Here is a 10178-nt window from a genome sequence, read left to right on the forward strand (position 1 = left end):
CAAGGTGCATTATTGAAATATTTTAGTTCCAGTTCTGGTTCGAAAGCCACGTTAACGTCTTCGGTGGCATCCTGCAGCAGCGGAAGTGATTCCAGTGTAAGTAGGTATATGATTCCTCCATCTAGAATCATGCATGGCCTAGAATTACTCCAGTTATTTATTATTATTATTTATTATATTGTTTACAAAAGTTACAACATTTCTTACATTAGTCTTGCAAAACCTATTCACCTAGGTTTGTCTGCGAGTACGGAGTCACACTCGTTCATTAAATCTTATTTTATAATACTTTTAAAATTGCTCTAATAGCTGTTTGAACATTGATAATTGTTTAAAAAGTATGGAGTATATTAACATAAATTACATTGAGTTAAGGTACATATTTTTAAGTTTACGACTGAATTTTGTCCTACTACTTGAATTTAAAACTTCAACAGGGGATGTTTTGTAAATCTAGTAGTAGTCTAGGAATATTTTTTGTTTTGTTTTTGGATAACTTGATTATTTATGGTACCTGTCATACAAAGAAAACATAATTTTTCATTTAGTTAAAAAATGGCGCCAACGATTTTTCTCAAATTTCTCGTCATTTTATCTTTTAATAACATCTATAACATGGCTTACTCAGTCAGTTTTTACCGGGAAACTCTAAAAAAGGTAGCTGCCATACAAAATCAATTTTTTTTGTAAATTTTCCTATAAGCCCGGCAAACCGCGCCGTCACCAAAACCACTTTTGTTTTGTGATAGATAAAATACTTATTTGAAATATGAACGTGTCCTCCGGCCAATATTCATGGGAAATTCATAACTTATTTTACAGGTACAAGAAGAAGACGTACCTGCCGTCGCAGTTGGAAGTAGTTCTGGTCCCACCACAGAGCAGGGTCAAGACGAAGTCGACTCATCAAAAGTAAATCAAGCATCTAGTCATAAACCTGCAGAAAAAGTGAATGTTGCTAAAGAAGACATAATTGAAATCGTGCCTTCTGCTCCTGCCGAAATCAAAGATGTGAATCTCGACGATGTAGGTTGCTGGCCTTCTCCTATGACCGACGAAGTAAGAACGCTTCTATAGTACGTCACGGATCTGACTCAGTACAGCACATCTATTCCAAATTTGCCGATGTTGTTCGCTCAGGGACTTCAACGAAAGGTGGTACCCGAAAACTAACCAAAGAGTGGTTCTACAAACCATTATCTAACGGCGAAAAGGTTCTTCGAACATGGATGGTGTACTCGCCTTTGAAGCAATCCTTGTATTGTTTTTCTTGCAAGCTGTTTGGCAATTCCGGCTCTAACTTCGCATCTGAAGAAGGATTCAACAAATGGTGGAAGCTAAATCCAAGAATAGGAGACCATGAAAATAGCCTGGGCCATGAACAGAGCTTCTTGAAATGGAAGGAGTTGGAAGTTCGCCTGAACTGTAAAGCAACCATCGATCAGAAACAACAAGAAGTTTTCGAAAGTGAGGAGAAGAAGTGGAGGGATGTACTGTACAGGTTGCTGAATATTATCCAGTTCTTAGCCAAACAGAATCTGGCCTTCAGAGGACATCGAGAAGACATTATACTCTCTGCGCTTTGAAAACCCTCTTAGTGGAAAGTAGAGACCGTTTCGTACAAGAAGCAATTGACTTTGCTAAGACTCTCTGCAAAAAAACTCGGAATCTAACTCTAAACGAGAAGAATTCGCAGGTAAAAACGCATGCATGGCGATGAATCTTCTGAAGATGCAGCTTTGTCTCACGAACAGGAAATCCGTCGAGAGATTATCGCATCATTCGACAAGATCATTCAAGAAATGACGACTCGATTCCAGCAAATTCAAGAAATATCGGACAAGTTCGGATTTTTGATGCCAGCGAAACTTTTGGACAGCAAGTTCGAGTGTGATCTTTCCCATGTATTAGAAGACATCGACAAGGACGAGTTTCAGATGGAGCGGAAGCGTCTTCAGCAGTTTGTTGTTGTTGCCTGTTCTGAATCAGAGGAAGATATAAGTGGTAAAGGACCACTGGAGCTCCTCCAGTTCATTCAAAAACTGAATCTCGGAATTTCGGTTCCAAATATAGTCTTCTTGATTCGTATATATTTGACTTTGGCGATTAGTGTTGCAAGTTGTGAGAGAAGTTTTTCGAAGTTGAAGCTAATAAAAAATTACCTCAGATCTACTATGAGCTCCGCTAGACTATCAAACTTGGCTATATTGTCGATTGAACAAGAATTGGCTGCTAATATTGATTTTGACAAAGTTATTTCTGACTTCGCTGCTTATAAGGCCCGTAGAATCCGCTTGTAAAAGCGCTCATCTTATTTTAACTTCAATAAAAGGTACCTCATTGCATGTGAAATTTAATTTTAACTAAGCACCTATAGAATGGGGGCGGCAAAATGGGTTTCCCGCCCCAGGCGCCGAGATGGCACGCTACGCCACTGTGCTCCTATTGTTGAAAAATTGGATTTAAATTAATAATAATGTGCTCCACTGCAATAAACGGTTTTAATTTTTTTTTACGTGAAAACGTCCATTCGTTCGTTACAGGGTTAGTTGGTCTAACTTTCTTGCTTAACAAAATACCATCAGATTAGAATCGAGACTAACAATACGTCAACAATGGCTGAGCACACAACGGATAGATCATGTCTGTACGTGTTTGTCGCGCAGTATTTGTTTTTGCCTGTGACATCATCGTAACAGTGCAGATGCGTGCGCGTGACTGTTTAGGATTAACTTTGTCTGAAGTTATGAATTGGTGTAGCGTAGAAACGCGTGTCGTGTATCATTGTGAAGAGCTTGTGGAGCATTGCTAGGGCACAATGTGAGACAATAAAATTATTCGCCGAAATATAAGTGAAAATCGGTATTGTAATGAAAATTACAAAATATTTAGAGATGTTGTCTCATATGACTCGTAAATATTCTAGGATTACATAAAATGTCAAGTCCGAGATAGGCTCGCCTCGAAAGCAATCCAAAAAGCCAGTCCCGACGTGTTCACGAGAAATCTACGACACGAACCCGAACTGCACCTTTCTTCATTTTTATCATGTGTCTACTATAACCCATATTATAGAAAATAACAACTAACTGAAGTATTAATTATACAGATTTATAGAGAAGTTACCGTCACTCACATCGCTTATTCCTTACATCATTGGGAGAAGAAAAAAAGTTTTATAAATGTGAGCCCTGTTCCCAAAATTTAAAAAGTGGTTTGAACATTAAAAAAATGACGGATGTAATAATAAAGCATGCAGAGTCGCCTTTACGTGGTGAGGGTCGTGGGGTCGATATTAGCATGACTCAAATTCTTGAACATCGAGTCGGTGCGCTAAGCGGTTTGGAGTCCACTACAGGCCTAATCTTGTAGGTGACGTGTGAGTCAATACCCCCATCAAACCAAAGTTCAATAGCAATATGGCATGCGGGGAAAAAGGAAAAGAGACTCAACTGGTAAAAACATTCAAGCCCGTGTGTTAAGGTAAAAAAAAAGTGCCTATAGTCTGTGCTATGTAACTTGTCTAAGATTTGACAATTCTCTAATGAATTGCTAATAGTCTGTGTATATTTCTCACATTGTTGTACTGTCAACAGTGTATGTGATTGTCCGTGTTCGTAAACAAACATCATAATGTGTAGAAAACTAATGATAAAGAAAACAGAATTCGAAAAAGATAGCCCAATTAATAAATTTGACTATTTATCAACTATGCATATACAGCTACCTTTCGATTATCGAATAATCTAATGTCCAGTTATCCGATTAAGAAGCGCCTGCGGACGCATCTAGCCCTCTGTGCCCGCACACCTCTGGTCCTTATACTCACGTGATCTGCCGACCAACAGTCTCCGCTTGCCTAGCAACAACACGTTGCTCTGCAAGTTACATTTTGGGGTATGGGCACCGCTGGAACAACGTTCTGAGAACTGCCAAGTCAGATTTGTGACTAGATGCGTGAACACAGACCTTATCAGAGCATGCTTGGACTTTTATCCATCCAATAAGTCTGTGACTCCTTCGGGCAAAAAAAAAACGCGAGCGAGTCTTTCAGTAACATCTAACCTCGATAACGAGCCAATTCACGTGTTCTCACGTTGCAAATACACTTATGATACGAAACTCGGACACGATATTTAACGTAACATTCTTTGTAATAATGTCCAGCGTGATAAATATACACAAATTGTGGTTTGACTGCACATCTGGACAAGAATCACGCGTGGTTTTCCGCACCCACCGCTAGAATTCGCCGCTGGAGCAGCTAGTCAACTACATAATCATTTGATTATCAGACAAATATTTAAAGCTATATAACGAAAATGCTCGGATAAAAGCAATAAAGTCTTGAAAAAATACTTATCTCCAGCTTTGGACCTGATTTTGAAAAGATGAAATTAATTAAAATATTCACACCTTGTTAAAATTCATTAAAATAAAAGTTAATACATTAAAGTTTCCCTTTGTTTTTGTGAACTTTGGTTCGTGCCATCCGCCACAGATGGCAGCACCGTGGTTGTTACACATTTCCGTCCCTTGACTTCCGTCGCATTCTTTTAATTACTTCTACCAAATGCCGCGCACCTGTGAGGCGCGCAAGTCACCTTGAAGAAGGAAAAGGAGGGGGGGGGGGGGGGGGTGAGTGACGGCGGGATTCATTCGCGCACGTTTTAATCCCTTAGTTTGGGCGTAGAGGCGACCGGAGTGCGTTCACGAGGTAGAAAAAAAAAGGTTGGCGTCCCATTAGCAGTAATGTGTATGCAGACGGCGTGAGGGTGAGAGGAGGAGAGGGGATGTTTATCTGCTTCCCTTCACCCCCTCTTCCACTTTTCGGCGCGCCAGTTTAACCCCTTTCTCTCCATGCCCACCCTTCGGTCGAAACTTCCACACGCTTTGTTTCGCGGCGTGGGCGAAAAGGCCCCAGAGGGGCGGTAGGAGGAGGAGGGGAGAAATAACGAATGGTGTTTTCGCTGAAGACTTGATGGAAGTGGAGGCCACGCACACTGCCAACCCCTCCGCCCCGCCGCCAGACTTCGTTACCCCTCTTCGAGGGTGTTTATGTGGCTGCTGTACCTACACACACCCTCTCGCTGCCACGTGACTGAAGCGTCACACGACCGCTTTGTGGCTCGTCGGTAAACAGACTTGTTTATCCGCGAGTCCGCGCAGAGTTATCGACCTGCGCTCGTCGCAAAACAAGGTGGCGCTGTTCCCCCCCCCCCCTCCCCCCTCCACACGGGCGTGTCCACGTACAATGCCATCCAATAAGCCGTCAGTGTTGGCACCTTTTTAAATCCTCTTTTTGACATTTTCATTTTGTGCTGTCAGCACTTGAGAACACTAACGAGCGTTTCTGCGTTCCGTTGTGCCCCAAGAATGCTGGGGTCTGTTCCACAAAAGTAAAAAAAAAAAATACATGTTGAGGGAAATTATCCCAGAAGTTGTAAAATATGAAATAAATTTTGTTCCACAAATGTACAAGTAAACACTTGTAAATCCCAGTGAATTTTTACAAATTACAAGAGTTTTTTTTCTACAACTGCACTTACGTGTTTAGAAGGAAAAGTACAAGTGTGTAAAATACACTCGTAAAATCGCGGGTGGGCGGGAAAAAGGGGATATGTCAAAATTACTTAAATTAAGATATTAAACATTTAAAGTTCTTCCAAGTATGCAAGATCAGTAATTAATCATTCCAAAAGTTCAGTGCCATAGAATAACACACAATGATATAACACACAGGGGTGCTAGACTTAACCCATTTGGACCAATTTGTAGAGTTTGTTCTCCTTTATTTCATACCATAAAAAAAGCATTTTTGCCAATATTTGACTTATCCCATCATTCCCGCGCACCCGCGAAATATAATAATTACAATCTAAGCTGGTTTTTGAGGTTATAAGTTGAACTGACGGGAATCGGAGTCGAACCTAGCCTCTTTTTCGCGCCAAACGTCTTTGGCGGGTGTGCATTGGCGTACGTGCGTGTGTGTGTGTTGGTGCGGTTGTCACTGCAGGGAAACTTACGAGGCGACATGTAAGTAATTTCCATGATTGTCTGTGCACGACGGACACGTAGCGAATGTCAGCTAACTGGGCCTTCCCGAGGACCAAGCGAGCTGCTGACTCGTGAGTCTGGCGGCCAAGACGTTTGGCTCGGACGGTACTTGATGTTCAACGAACATTGCAACACTCCAAACTGATCTCAAAGTTACAATTTGGTGAATGCAAATTTTTTTTTTCATTTAGATATTTGTTGATGCAAAAGAGTGTAGGGTAGGGTGGGGCTATTTAGGTCATGGGGCTATTTGGATCAAAATAAGAAGAAAAAAAAATAATCTCTTTTATTTAATGGTATAATGCAATTTCCCATGTGACAGCTTGTGAGTGAAGTTGTGGATGGAAGCACTAGAAGATTTAACTAAACATCTATAACGTATCTCATGTGATATCGATTTAAAATTTGCGAGGTGAGTATTTTTTTGTGAATACATGGCACTGATGTAGTTTTTTTCGATGTTCGTTATTTAAGATCTGACGAGAAAAATAACCGCAACTTTGTGCATGTTGGGTTTGTATCACGGTCTGCGGCATCTACTGCTTGGTCTTGGAGCTATTAGAGGTTTAGAACTTTGTTTCACGTGGGGCTATTTGAGCTCGAACGAAATTTTGTCAGAAACATCAGATGAAGACAAAACACCATGTGGCTTATGTGGTGTTAGATATTTGGAGGAAACGTTACAGAGCAAAGGTGACTGGATAAGTTGCCACAAGCGTGGCTAATGGTTTCATGAAATTTGTGTTGGTGCTTATTGAAAATATATATATATATATTTGTGGTAGATGTGTTTGAAAATTTTCCGATCACTATTTTATTCTTTATTATTGTTTTTATATGTGCACTTTTTCGCAAAAAATACGTGATCCAAATAGCCCCACAATTAATGGATTTTCATGCTGGCACAGTGTTTTCGTTCATTTTTTTTACCAGGAAATAAGTTATCTAAAAATATTTTTCTTTTTATTTCATATAATAAAAAAATTATAATTTTATTTTATGCATTTTTTTGTATCTGATCACATGAAATGTTGAATTATTATAAGGCTTAAAACCTAAATGTTTTCAGTGACTAAAGATGTGAGCAATGTCGATTCGTCAGCCAGAGACTACATACGAGCGAGCGTTTCGCAACTGAGATCGCCCACTGGCAAGTGACGTTACACAGTCATTCCCAGAAGTCGGTAAAAAAAAAAAAAAAAGAGAGAGAGAGAGAGAAATGAGTCTTTCGAGGGCATTCTCTCTCTCTCTTTTTTTAAAAAGAGTCAGGTGTATTTCTGAATATCAATCAGGAGTATCGACATTGCAGTTCGGTAGGCTTTCGCGTACACTGTCTGCAGGGGCGTAAGCGGGGTAGAGGGGGGATATACCCCCAAACCCCCCTTCCCCGAAATCCCAAAAATATATTATTCCCAGCGACAAAAGGAAAAAAAAATTTGAAAGCAAACATCAGACAAAGAGGTTATATCTCCCCCACCCCCCTTCTTCCCCTGTACAAATGAAATTCTCCGTACTCTCTTGATTGTATGAATATTCTGGGCTCGTGGGCTTGTAGCCGCGTCGAAGTTGAAGAACAGTCGGGCGGCCGCTACCCAGAAGATGGTGGCTGCAATGTCGGCCGGAACGTCGAAGAATCTCGTCCCCTCCTCCCACCTACACGGCGCGACCACAGGTCTGGCTAGTGTCGAGATGTGTGTTCGACTTGGGACTGCCGCAGTTGCTGCTTAAGGGGCCCGCCTACCCGGGCACACATACGGTGTGCAGAGCTTCAGGAAAAACAACGCGATTTCAAAACTACTCAAGATATCCGAGTGGGGCCTATTTACGAATAGCATTTAAGAGTTCTTTGAGGGCCGAAACGTACTTTTAATTTCGGATTAAGTTTTTAAACTGTATTTTTAGAAGCGTTAAAATGCCTAAAACGCGTGTTTCCAGAATAATTTTTAGGCATACAACAATCAGTACAGATTCTTGAAAGCATTTAAGGGGCTTGCATAACACCTTTATCTTCATTTCTCCGCCATATAATGTTACGGTCACCGCTCAAATTTCACAGTTATCCTGTGCCGACGAGAAAACTGCGCGCCAGTTCAGAGACTTGCGCTTAGAGGCGACACCACGCTACAAGCACCAGCGAGCGTCGCACTTATCATCCCGCCTCACTAACACTCATACACACCTGGCGAGGCGGGCCCCTTAAATCGTAGGAGAGGTCGCTCGCCGGAGCCGAGAGTTCTCACCTCTGGTCGTGCCCGAATCCGCCTTAAGTAAATACCAGGGTGAAACGAAATTTAAAAAAAAAGAGCGCGTGTAACTCAGCACACGTGATAGAAGTAAAACTTCTTGGGCAATTCAAATCTCAACTCGTTAGTATATCGTAATGGGGCTAAAAGCATATATATATATATATATATATATATATAGAGAGAGAGAGAGAGAGAGAGAGAGAGAGAAAACTATTAGTTAATTTTCTAAATAAACTTAAATAACAAAATTATTACTTCAAAATAAGCTCATATCCCGTTGCGTTGCCCTCCGCCCCCAAATACTCCCTTACTAGATGCCAGCAAGTCGGATGGCGTGTCAGGCGCAGGCGGATCAATGTTTCAGGTGAAAACGCTGCATTAAAATTCGGCTTTGAATTTTTTACTCCCATCGCGTATAAAGAAGCTTCACTTCAAAAACGTGAGCGAGTCTTTCAAGTACTCGCAAGTGATGTGTAAACACATGACCTCGATAACGAGCAAATTCGTGTGTTCTCATCTTGTTTATGTTGCAAAAAAAACTTTTAACACGATTCTTGGACACCAAATTTAACAAAGAATTCTGCAAAGTAATTCAAAGTGTCATAAATATATTAATAGTAAAATATTCGCTTTTTAATTACTGGACGCGAATAACACAAATACTTTCTGCACCCGCCGCTAGAATTCGCTGCCTGAATCGTAAACGTTGCTGGCCACCATCGCGCGCAAATAACAACATGAAAAAAACATGAGAAATTTTACACTATTAATAACGGCTCCGATAAAAGTGAAAAATAAACCCTTTAAAAATCATAAGGCCCTGCTTTGGACCGATTTTCAACAAGAAATTTTATTAAAACACTTTCAATCTTATTAAAAATCACTAAACCGTTTATATATATTAATTTTTCTCATACGTTAGTAGTTATACTTTTATGGCATTACTAAAACATTAACCTGAACCATTTTAAAACGCATTATAACTCTGAGTATAAGTTTGTATATTTGTTTTTTCCTTAAACTACTGAAATCAATCTGTAAATACTCACTACGAACAAACATCAACCTTATTGAGCTGATTCAACATCATTATATAATGTTATTTAAAAAGTGAAAAGAAAACTCCAGTGACGAGAATAGAACCATGTTTCTTGAGGTTAATAATCGCGCGCTCTATCGCTGTGCTTCTAAGACTATTGAGAAGTTAGAAGGAGAATATGATTTATTACGTTGTAATGCCAGATTTCTTACTTATTTTTATATTGGGATTATTGTTTACTCTGACTATTTTAGTTTACCAAATATATTCGGTGGTAGCCTCGTCTCCTTTCATACAATATAACATTACCGAGTGATATCGCTGAGGCTCTATTATCGCGGGTACAATATTTGGACGCATACTAATAAAATGAAAACAATTTTTTATGAAACTATCATTTGAAGGCCTACATACAGAATGGGGCTAAAGGTGTGTATCGATTTTGAAAGTCTATTAAAAAAACGGAGCCACTTACAGAAATTACGTTATTTTATTGGAATCAGTATACGTCCCCATTAATTTTATCAAGTTCTGAAGATCACATCAGAAAGATGGTGGCTATCAGCAGCGATACATTGATGAAGGTGAATTCGGAACTCTTCGACCGCTTTTTTGGCACATAGCGGTATTTCCAATTTACATCTTCAGTTCTTCCAAGGTGTTAAGACGATGTTTGAAAACCTTTTCCTTGAGGTTACCCCACAGAAATAAGTTACAAACGCTTAAATCTGGGACCCGCGCTAAATGTTTGATACGTTCAAATCACACGATTTTAGTACGTTAATTTATTACAAGGGAGAGCTAATAATATAGGCAGAATGTTTCCGAACAAATTC

Source organism: Bacillus rossius, chromosome 8, assembly GCF_032445375.1.
Source record: "Bacillus rossius redtenbacheri isolate Brsri chromosome 8, Brsri_v3, whole genome shotgun sequence".
Taxonomy (NCBI): domain Eukaryota; kingdom Metazoa; phylum Arthropoda; class Insecta; order Phasmatodea; family Bacillidae; genus Bacillus; species Bacillus rossius.